We start from the raw sequence: 10,439 nt of genomic DNA on the forward strand, positions 1-10,439 counted from the left end.
CTGGGGGAGGACAAGATATAATGAGCGCTGATTGAAGATTGCTTCAGGCTAGACATGAAGAAAAACTTCTTTGCAAGCTGAGTGTTGAGGGTTTGGCACAGGCTCCCCCCAGAGGTGGTACAGTCATCTACCTCGGCAATCTTCATAAAAGCGTTTCAAAACCATCTTGCTGGGGTCCTCTGATCCCAGCAGTCTTTCCTGCCCAAGTTCAGGGGGTTTGGACCCGATGATCTGTGAGTTTCTTCTAGCTCCTAACAACTATGAAACTATGAAAAACACCACATGGCCCCCCTGGCACCACTTCCTGTAACAACTGTGCTTCTACATTCATGTTCAAAAGATTCAGGGTCCATTTTGGTAGCTGAGGGTTGGACACCCCTCCTTCCTGTGCCCTTCTAGACAAAAGGTATTTTACAGGTGTATGGGTCATTCTAAGAACAGTAGGTACTAGCCTGGTTAGGTATTCCTGATGCTGCAATGCCCACACCAATGCCAGTACCTCCTTTTTGCAAGGGCTAAAGGTCTTTTCAATCTCATTTAGTTATCTGGAGGCATATGCTAGTGACTTACTCACTGTTCCTAAGTCTTGGCTCAGGACAGCACCAACTCCTTGCAGTCATGACCAGTTCCAGGACAAGCAGCTGGTCAGGTTGTGGATAAGCCAGAGCTGGGGCTTGAAGCAGTGCATCTTTTGGTTACTTGACTGCTTGATATAGTTCTGGTCCCCATTTCCAAGGGACTCCTTTCTTGAGGAATTTATAGAGTGGAGCTGCCCTCTCAGTATACCCCTCTATAAACTCTCTGGAAAATCTAATCAAACCGAGAGAAGATCTTAAGGCCGTAATATTACAAGGGACAGGGAGTTTACAAATAAACTCTACCCTTTGCCTAGCAGGTGTCCTTTCTGATTGGTCCAACTCTACCTCTAGGTATCTCTTTGAGCCTTGCACCAACTGAGCCATGTGAGGGTTTATTTTAAACCTAGTCTGTTCAATAATTTTTAATACTCTGTTCTGTCTAAACACATCTTTTCTGTGGGCCCCTGTCACCAGAATGTCATTCACATATGACATCACTGGTCATTGGTTTTTGGTCATTGGGATCCAAACAATCTGACATCTTTACAATGTGACTGTGACAAATTGTTGGGGCTCAAGGAAACCCTGTGACACCCTGGTGAAGACATACTGTCACTCATGAAAAGTAAAAGCAAACTTATACCAGGAATCAGGGTGTAGTTGTAGGGTTAAAACTTACTTTAGCAAAATGTTTAGTGTGAGTGATGACATTTTGTGCTTTAATATAATTATTGCACACTGAAAACTGATGTAACTGATTTTATTATTTATTTGTAAACCGTGTCAGTGAGCAGGTTGTAAAAGGATGTAGTTTGACATTTCAGACATGTCAGTGAGCAGGTAGTAAAAGGATGTGGTTTGGCACTTCAAACTTTAGTGAGCAGTCAAGGCAGCAGGATGCAGGTGAAACACAATGATTGGATGCTGGTATAGTATAGTTGGTGACTGCAAAGATTGTTTTCCCAGGCCAATAAACCACAAGTGAAATTTCCTGTGGTACCAAAGATAAGTTGTAAAATATGTTTGGTTCACTCTCAAAAGCACAGTAACACCTCTTTGATAAAACATAAAATGTCTAAGCAACTATAACAAATCAGAAGTGCTGAAATTTGCCGAACAGTGCTTAAAACACTTTTTTTTTACTGAACTTCTGATGTAATCTTTTTATGTAATCTTTTTTTTGGTATATCTAGCTTTTGCAAACTATATCTAACTGAACACTTAAGGCAACTTGCTGGTGCTGGGAGGGGTGTGGTATGTGTGTATTGAGAGATGCTTGCAGAGCACAGTGTGTGGGATGTGGAAGATTCCTAGAATGCCTCCCTGGTGTGTGGGCCGGGAGCGATCCGGGCCCTTTTTCGCGCCGCAGGCTGTGGCCAGCAGCCCGGGCACGCTGGGTCGGAGAAAGCAGGCGACACGCTAGAATTAGGCACGGACGCGTAATGGTTGATTCAAGATTGTTTACTTACACCGTAGATGGTTGCGGTGTAGGCTGGAAAGTTTCCCAGGTAAAGCTCCGCTTAAATCCCCAGTTTGAGGACTTAGACTGTACTCGGATCACTCCCACGGAGTTGTCGAGGCTCCGTGGATCCTTTTTTGTGCGCAGGGAAGAGGGATACGTCGAGGATTGTGCTCGGTGACGGGGAGAGGCTGGAGGCTGATCAGACCCCTGTTGCCTTCTTTGAATACGCTGGGTTCAATAGGCTCCGCAGCGCTTAGAGAACTTCATGAGACGTGAAGTCTCCTCCTCCTGATGTCCGTGGAGTCCTCCAACTTGGGCGGAAACCACTCAAGCCTCTTATATGGCTAGCAAGCCAATCGCTAGCCGCCACGTGGGAATATTTTAACACAAGCCAATAATGGGGCTCGAATTCTAATACAAATGGCGGGAGCTCTTTGCACCGTGCATCTCCGTGCTGCAAAGAAGAAATGCACCCTGCAAAGAAAGCTCCAAAATGGCGGGAAAATAATTCAGTGGTGCCGAAGCACACACAAAACAAAAATCACACCCTTGGGTTGTGACACCTGGCACCAGCAGGATAATGTCTCTCTGACACCTGCAAGATAGCAAGAAGTTCAGAAAAAGGTCTCATTGTAATGCTAAAAGTATACCCTCTGGGCAGAGCAAAGTATGTTAATGAAACATACATGTATGCAAATGAAATACATAGCTAAAACATAGGTATAGAGACATGCTCAGTAGAGAACATCTTATGTCAGTGGTTTGTAACCAATCACTGAACGATACACTTGCGAACATATGTATAAAAGGTACCCAAAGGTAGTAACCAGGGTGCTTGTTTTGCGAACGATCACCAAGCACCCCTCTCTGCGCAGACTTGAAACAATAAAGATTAAGTTGGATCCTCCACCCCTGTGTGTTTATTGGCAAAAGCGCACCAGGCATGAACTCATACTGTCCCTTGGAGACAACACTTCCAGCAGACTCTGAAAATATTGACACTGAAGTCCTCCACAACTTGCAATTACATCTCTGCAGTATGTTATTATACTGTAGGTGAAGCAAGCTTGTAGTTTGTTAATAAATCAAGCCAATTACCAAAATGGTTCCTTGGTCTTAATCACCACTTTACTTACCAATCCCAAAGTTATTCCCAGCATTCCTCATATAGTGGTATGACAAGGAATGGATTATACAGATCAAGGACTGAAAACCACTTTGCCCCTCCTGTAATAGCTGCCATGTGTTCTGGATATTTGGCCACTACAGAAGCAGTTATCAATGTAACTTTATTCAGAGCCTGATAATCAACAGTTAATCTCCAAGTTTTACCATGGGCCTCTCTCACAGGCCAGATTGGGCTGTTATTAGTACTAGACACTTCATCTTATACCCCTTGTTCTTTCAAAGCATGGATAGTCTCTGCTATGCTTGCCCCTGCTTCCTGAGGAAATTTGTACTGTCACTGTGGAGGCAGGTTGGGCCCTTCAATTAAAATCTCAGCATTAGTTTTTTTCACATGCCAGCTTATTTTGTGCCCAAACTGCTGGGCTCTACTGAGCTATTTCTGCAGCTTGCAGGGGCCATGGAGGAAAGGTTAACTTTTCCTTTGCCTTTATGGCAGCATACCTGTGTCTTGCTGCTGTAATAACAGTCACTGCATTGGTACATGTTATTCCATCCATATAAGCCCATAACTGCATCAATAATTCTCTATTTGCTAGATCAACAACAGCATTCAGCTCTTTCAAAGCATCTATTCCCAAGATGCCTACACCTCATAATGGAGTAAGCACAAAAGACAAACAACAAACTGAGAGAGCTGTGAGTTCCTTCACCCAGAATCTCATCTGCTTGCTAAAAGTTACTTTGCTTTCTTTTCCATTAAACCCTTCCAAGATCTTGACCTTGTCTCCTGCAAGTTTTTGAAAATCCACCTTTTCACTTCTATTTAGACAGAATGAAGCACCAGTATCAATTAACATTTGTTGTTGCCTCTGTGTCCCCTCTTTTTCTGGTTCTCTCCATACTGGGAAGAGCCAGCTACCCCCCAGTCATAAATTATCAGTGCTATTCTAGTCAGGGAGTGGAGTAGGGACACTGTGCCCTCCTAGCACTGTTCCTGCACAGCTGGTACTTTGAGGGTGACAGGTTTACTCTGCTCATCTTCATCTACATGCCTTGCCAGCTGCTGCAACAAATCTGCTGTGGGGACACCATCTAGCTCCTTGCTTTGCTTATATTTAATTAGCTGCTTCCACGCTTATATCCTGACCGGGTCATGTGGACCCCTTTTCCTTTTTTCTTGATCTTTCCTTTCTATTTTCTGATTTGACTGGGCTCCTTAATTCACAAATGTCACTACAGACACTTTTCCTTTTTGCACCTCTCTCAATGCCTGCTGCTCAGTGTCAAAGCCTTCTCTAGCTCCCTGCATTACTTCAGCAAAGGTTTTTTTTGTGTGCTCCTGACTCCAAGGCTAGTTTGATTCCTGCAGAAAACCCTTGAATCAGTGATTGCAATAACCTCTCTCTCTCTTCCATTCAACATTTTCCTCCTCATTTGGATCATTCTTGTCACGCTCAACCTCTAACTCTGCCAACAAATACAAATCTTTCCATTCTGCATATGCCTCAGGTCTTTCCCCTGGCTGTTGCCTTTCCTGATGATATAACACAATCAGGGGTTTCCCTGGAACAAATAAATCTAATACTGCCTTCTGGGGTTTTTCAACACTATCCAGCCCCCCTTCACATTAGGGGGCAATCCCGAAAAATCCTTCAACCTGAAAAATCCTTCAGGTTCATATGTCCCTGACACCAATCCATTAAATCACCTACTGAAAACATGCTGCCATACTTATGAGCAGGGATACAGGTTTTCTATTTCCCATGGAAAAAATGGGGAAAACATGTATTTCCCCTTTTATCAGAGGAAAAACTCCCTCCACGAGTGTGTGCAGCAGCAGGGAGCCACCCCCCTGCCTGAGCCCACAGTGGGCAGCCCACCCCCACCCCCCCATGGGCTCCACTCCAGCCATGCCACCTGCGGGGGTGTGAGAGCCAGGCTCTGCACTCCACTTCACTGCAGCAGCTGCTGCCTCCCATGGGCAGCAGCCAGGGCTCGGGTGCTGCTGCAGAGGGGACAGGGCACCACAGATCCAGGTCCCTGGCCCTGTAGCTCTGCAGCTGGGGGCTCCCTCCGGCAGGGCTGGGGGTGGAATATGGGGGTGAGTGAGGGGCACTAGCAGGTGTCCCAGCTGCCTGTGGAGGGTTTGGGATTGATTGAGAGTGTGGTCGGGGGCGGGGGGGTAGAAAGGTAAGAAAGGTTTATTGACTTAACAAAAACATGACTACGCGTAGTATACTAAGAAAGACAATGACAGACAATAATAATTCACATCGGTAACTTATCGGCAGTCCCCTCTGATGCCTGATGTACAACAAGTTTGTCTTTCCACAAAGCTCAGTGAAGTCAGGCATCCCTAATCAGTGCTGTCCGAGCAGTACCAGGAAGGACTCTGGTATTTAGTCTTTGGGTTCCTCGAGATCCACAGGCCTACTGATCCAGATCAACAGCTAATTAATCCATTTCACAGAGCTGTATCTTCTTTCTGAATGATTTCTGTGTGTGCCAGCCAATTTATAATTTCTGAGCTGTGCTGATAAGTTGCAGCCTTTTAGATTCTTTTTACTTCAACAGCACATAGACTGACCAATAGCAGTACAAGCCTTGCATTCTTCCGATAAGGTTCATTTGAACTACGCTACAGGGCCTTACTACTTCAAGGCTTTGCTAAGTTTACTAGGCCTTATATAAAGTAAGGCCTTACTACATCTTAAACTTTAATTAGGCTCTTAGCAACAACATATAGCTTAAAATTTGAACAAATGACAGAAAAACACTTGGTCTAATCTTCATAGAGCCTTCAGTAAGCACCTTATCACACAAACATAATTTTCAGCTGTCACAGCAGGGCTGGGGGGCTGTAGCTTGGGAGTGAGGGGGCTGGACCTGCATTCTGTGAGCTAAGGGGGCAGGGGAAGCTCTGATTTTCCATGATAAAAAACCTTAAGTCAGATACCAAAACTTATAGGTATTTAGAATTATTTTATAATAGTGATTGAGGCACTGGTAGGCTTCCAATTTGCTTTAGAATTGTAAATATATCAATAAAACATTGTGCTCAGTTGATACCTATACATACACACACACACACCTATATCTATATAGTGCTGTTTCATTTTAATCATGGGTTTTTAATCAGAGAATTTGTGACTATCAGAGAAAACCAGGATTCCTGCTTACGAGGATTGATTGTTGTTAACCATGTTATGGCTGTGTCTCTTTTCAGGGGGTCCCTGAGCTTTTTCTGTGGCTCTAAGATACTCAGGGGTAAATGGAGCTAAGACCTCTGTAATGGTTGCTTTCTTTTCTTTACCCTCCCCCACCCGAAGAGCCATATGGGCCATGATAGATGTTACACTTTACAACCCAATAATATGTTACAACCTGTAACATGATACACATACATGGGGTTATAACTCATTTAGGGGCCTAATCATAGCATGATAGTTAAAGCTTAATGGATGTCATTTAGTTGAGCCAGATGTAGTTGAACCAGGTTCTGCTACTGGTTTTGTAATGTCTATCATGTTAGGGTCTATATGCACTGAGAGTTGCATAGTTTGTCTACCTGGTGTAGCTCCAGAGCCTGTAATTTCCTATCTTTCCACTGCAGCTGCCTTGCTGTGGATTGGGTGGGAGTGAGGTTATAGATAAGACAGATTCTGCTGGTTTTGCTAGAAATGCAAAGTAGTCAATTATCATCTGCGTATTTGCCAATTTGAAAATTCATGTAGCCATTTGAGCTAGTAGGTTTCAGAAGTGTGATCCTGGACAGTTCTAAAGCCTCTGTGCCCTGGTCTGGAGTGAACTATGCTATGTTGTGTGTAAACGCTTGCAGGACAGAGCAATGAGAGGACTGAGCCTTCAAATCTTGCTCACTTGTCACTCTTAAGATGTCCGTGTCTCAGGAAGTCAGAAGCACACATACAGACTCACTTTCCATTCACATGCTTCCAAATACACAGATGCACAATAAGTACATACATTTGCTCTTTTTAAATATTTAAGATGGAGGTTCATCACTTTCTGTGTTGAGTTCTCCTTCTTTGTCATGATCATTATTACTACCTTCCCCAGGGCCCCCTTGGATCACTGCCACAACTCCCTTGGAAGCTATTAACTTTTGTTTCAAAGTCTGCATTTACTTTTTACAAGCCAGATGATCTGCCAGCTTTCTAGCTTTTGACTCTTGAATTATTGCTTGGATAGTTGTTTCCGCCTCATGGGTTTATCACTTCCAACTTCTGATTCCTTTGCTTTCTCCTCAAGGATATTAAAAGTTTTTTTCAGCAGTAGTTTTTCAGAGGTCTCAGTAATTTGGTGTGCATCTTTCAGGGAGATGCCCTGGAGGGCAACCATTTAAGCCTTTAAGCTCAGTCTTTTTCCTTTAGCTGTTTCTCCTGATTGTCTCTCCCCGTTTCTTCCTGCGATTAAACCGTTTTGTTAACCTTTTCACTACCAGAAGTGATCCCTGTAAAGCAGATAGGCAGGGAGGTGTAGAAATCTTTCTTGTTGTCCAGCAATTAAGTTAAAAACAAAACAAAAACAAAAAACCCCACAACAACAACAAAAAAAAACAAATGCTAAAATTTGACATCTTCCATGTCTATACCTCCCTGCCTGTCTGCCATCTGACACCCCCAGGGAAGGAATCCTTTCTTATCTGCACATCAAAGAGCAACTCACAAAGATACTCTCATGGACCCAAAGGAGCAGACTTTCATCTTCAGCTTCCTCTGTGCAAAAATGAAGTTTATTTTTTTACCTATGGGGACTTTTTACCATCTTTAATTTTCCCTGAGCCTGTGGAAGGGTGTGTGTGCCTGAAAGCTTGAAAGAAAAACTCTCTGCGATTTCTTCATTGGTCTAATAAAAGGTATAATCTCTGAACCAAGAGTTCTGAGTTTTGCATTTCTTGTCTGGCTTAAACTTTTTATCAGCCGCAACCCAGGAAGACCACTGCTTAGGAAAGTCTTTGTGACAGGGGGCTGTCCTGAGGCAGACCTCTGTGTCAGCCTGCTCACCTGTCTTGGGTAGTCTGCCCACCTATCTCACCTGCCATGCCTTGTTAGTAAATAATTAAGTTGTTCATTAGACAGGAGGCTGCCCTTCATGCGCTCAGCTATACTGGGCACTGCATATACGCTCTGTCCTCTCCTATACGTGTCCCCTGACTTGCAGGTGTTACTACCATCGTCAACTCTGTGTCCCTGGCGTTGAGCCCTCTGGCTCCTGTCTCTCTGCAACACTAAGGCACTGTGTTCTCTAGTGACTGGCTTTCTGTGCCTCTCTCTTAGATGCCTGGCTCTGTGCTCCTCTCCTGGGTGCCTGGTTCTGCACCCCCTTAGCTGCACCCCTCTGGCACTCTGGGCTCCCTGTGCCCCTCTAGCACTCCAGGGTCTATGGAATCATATGCCCTCTCTCTCCAGGCACTAATGAGGCCTTCAAACCTCCCCTTCTAGCCCCATCATGATCCTCCAGGGTAAAAATGAACACAAACACAAGTCCCTAGGCAATAACTTAGATGCTAACAATAACAGGGCTATGCCCCTTTAAGGAAACAAACATCCACTCAGAGTAACATGCCCCTGGCTAGGTACCTGGGAGATCCTCTGTAGACATGTAGCACCTAGATAGCAGAGCAGGCAGTACTGGGAGAGCTAGGCAGGCAGCACTAGGTGTCAGGTAGCTTTAGCAGGCGGGACCTCCTCCCCCATCAGTTGTCAGAGACAGAGTCTGTTAGCTACAGCCTGGGCTTATATATCCCAGAACCCTGCCTCCTGCTGGTCAGGTGACATCAGCAGGTGTGGCCAATTACTTGCAGTTGGGGAGCTCTGTTTAACCTACCAAGCTCGCTGGCCAGGCATCTTCAGCCTTAAGGAGAAGACACATCTTAGTGCCCTGCTACAGTCTTCCAGAGCATTTCCGTCATTTTCAAATGTTCCCTTATCCCAGAAGCAGGGTCTGGAAATCTCCTGTACCCACAGCTCAAATTCTTCCATGTTGTAGGACCCACAGTTCCCAATCAAGGAATTGAGAACAGAAGCCTAGTTCCCTAGTCCCTAGAACTACCTCAAAATTCCCCAGACAAGTGGTGACCCTGACCTAAGGAAGCATCAAGTAATCAATATGTTCCACAACAAGGGTCATTTCACCACGCCCGGACCAGGGATGCTAAACTCTGTTAACAAACATTACAAGGGGTGGATGGATAAAAACTTAAACAGGCCCTTGAGTCATTCTAACCAATGTGAGAAGTTTGTTGATTAATTAACTAATCAAGACTAATAGCTGGGAAAAAGCAGAGTTTTGTGGGGTGGGTCTTGACTGCCATTAAGCAAAGCTGGCCAGGCTCGGGGTCCTCAGGGCAGGGGGTCCTCCAAACATTCCCACAGGCAAACAGTCCAGCAGGTATCATGCAGAAGTTCCCAAATTTCCCCCCAACCTATACCTACTATTTATAAATGGCTGATAAACACAGTCTTAGTATTCTAATAAAGTATCTCTGATTGGTTTTATTTAAATTTCTTTGTTTCAGAACTGGATTAAAGCAGAACTCTTGTGGACCAGAAAAGTGACAATTGGTTAAAAGTTTATATCCCTGAGAAAGCAAAAAAGGACCAAAAGGAAGACTTCCTTATTTCCTTTTTCTTTTCATTTACACACATTTATCTCTGTACTTTAGTCTATGGTCTTATAAGGTTGCTTTGTTCTTACAACTTATAGCTGATACAGGGAAGAAAGTTTTACTAAAAGTTTCAGAAAAGAATGGCTAACAGGATCTGGGCAGGAACATGGAGGGAAGTTTGAAGAATGTAGTTCTCCTGGCAGTCCAGTAACAACAGAAAATAACATAGAAGCTGAAATTAAAAAAAAAGGGAATGGGACCCTCTGGGCTGCATTTCGGTGCCTTTGGCAGGGGCTCACAGCCTGAGAGGTGTGCTCTAGCACCTCCCCACCTCCTCCTGCCCCCGCCCCCCCCCCCCCTCCCAGCTTTTGGTCTGGACCTCTGGAGGTATCTGGCTGCCTTTCTGGTTTCAAAAGTGCAGGGCAGTTCACTTCATTATCAGTTCAATCTACACAGTTTAGAGAAACCTGTGAAGATTGGATTGATTCAGCCTTGGACTTTTTGACTATCTGTACTTAGCCCTGGTAAGGTAGCCACTTGACAATCACTACTGCTTTTCCTCTGAAGAGATGGACATTATATTCTGAACAAGTATATTTGTTTTAGCTTGGACAAAGGCTCAGGTCAGCTTAAAATAAGAGGA

The sequence above is a fragment of the Alligator mississippiensis genome, chromosome 2, assembly GCF_030867095.1.
Source record: "Alligator mississippiensis isolate rAllMis1 chromosome 2, rAllMis1, whole genome shotgun sequence".
NCBI lineage: Eukaryota > Metazoa > Chordata > Crocodylia > Alligatoridae > Alligator > Alligator mississippiensis.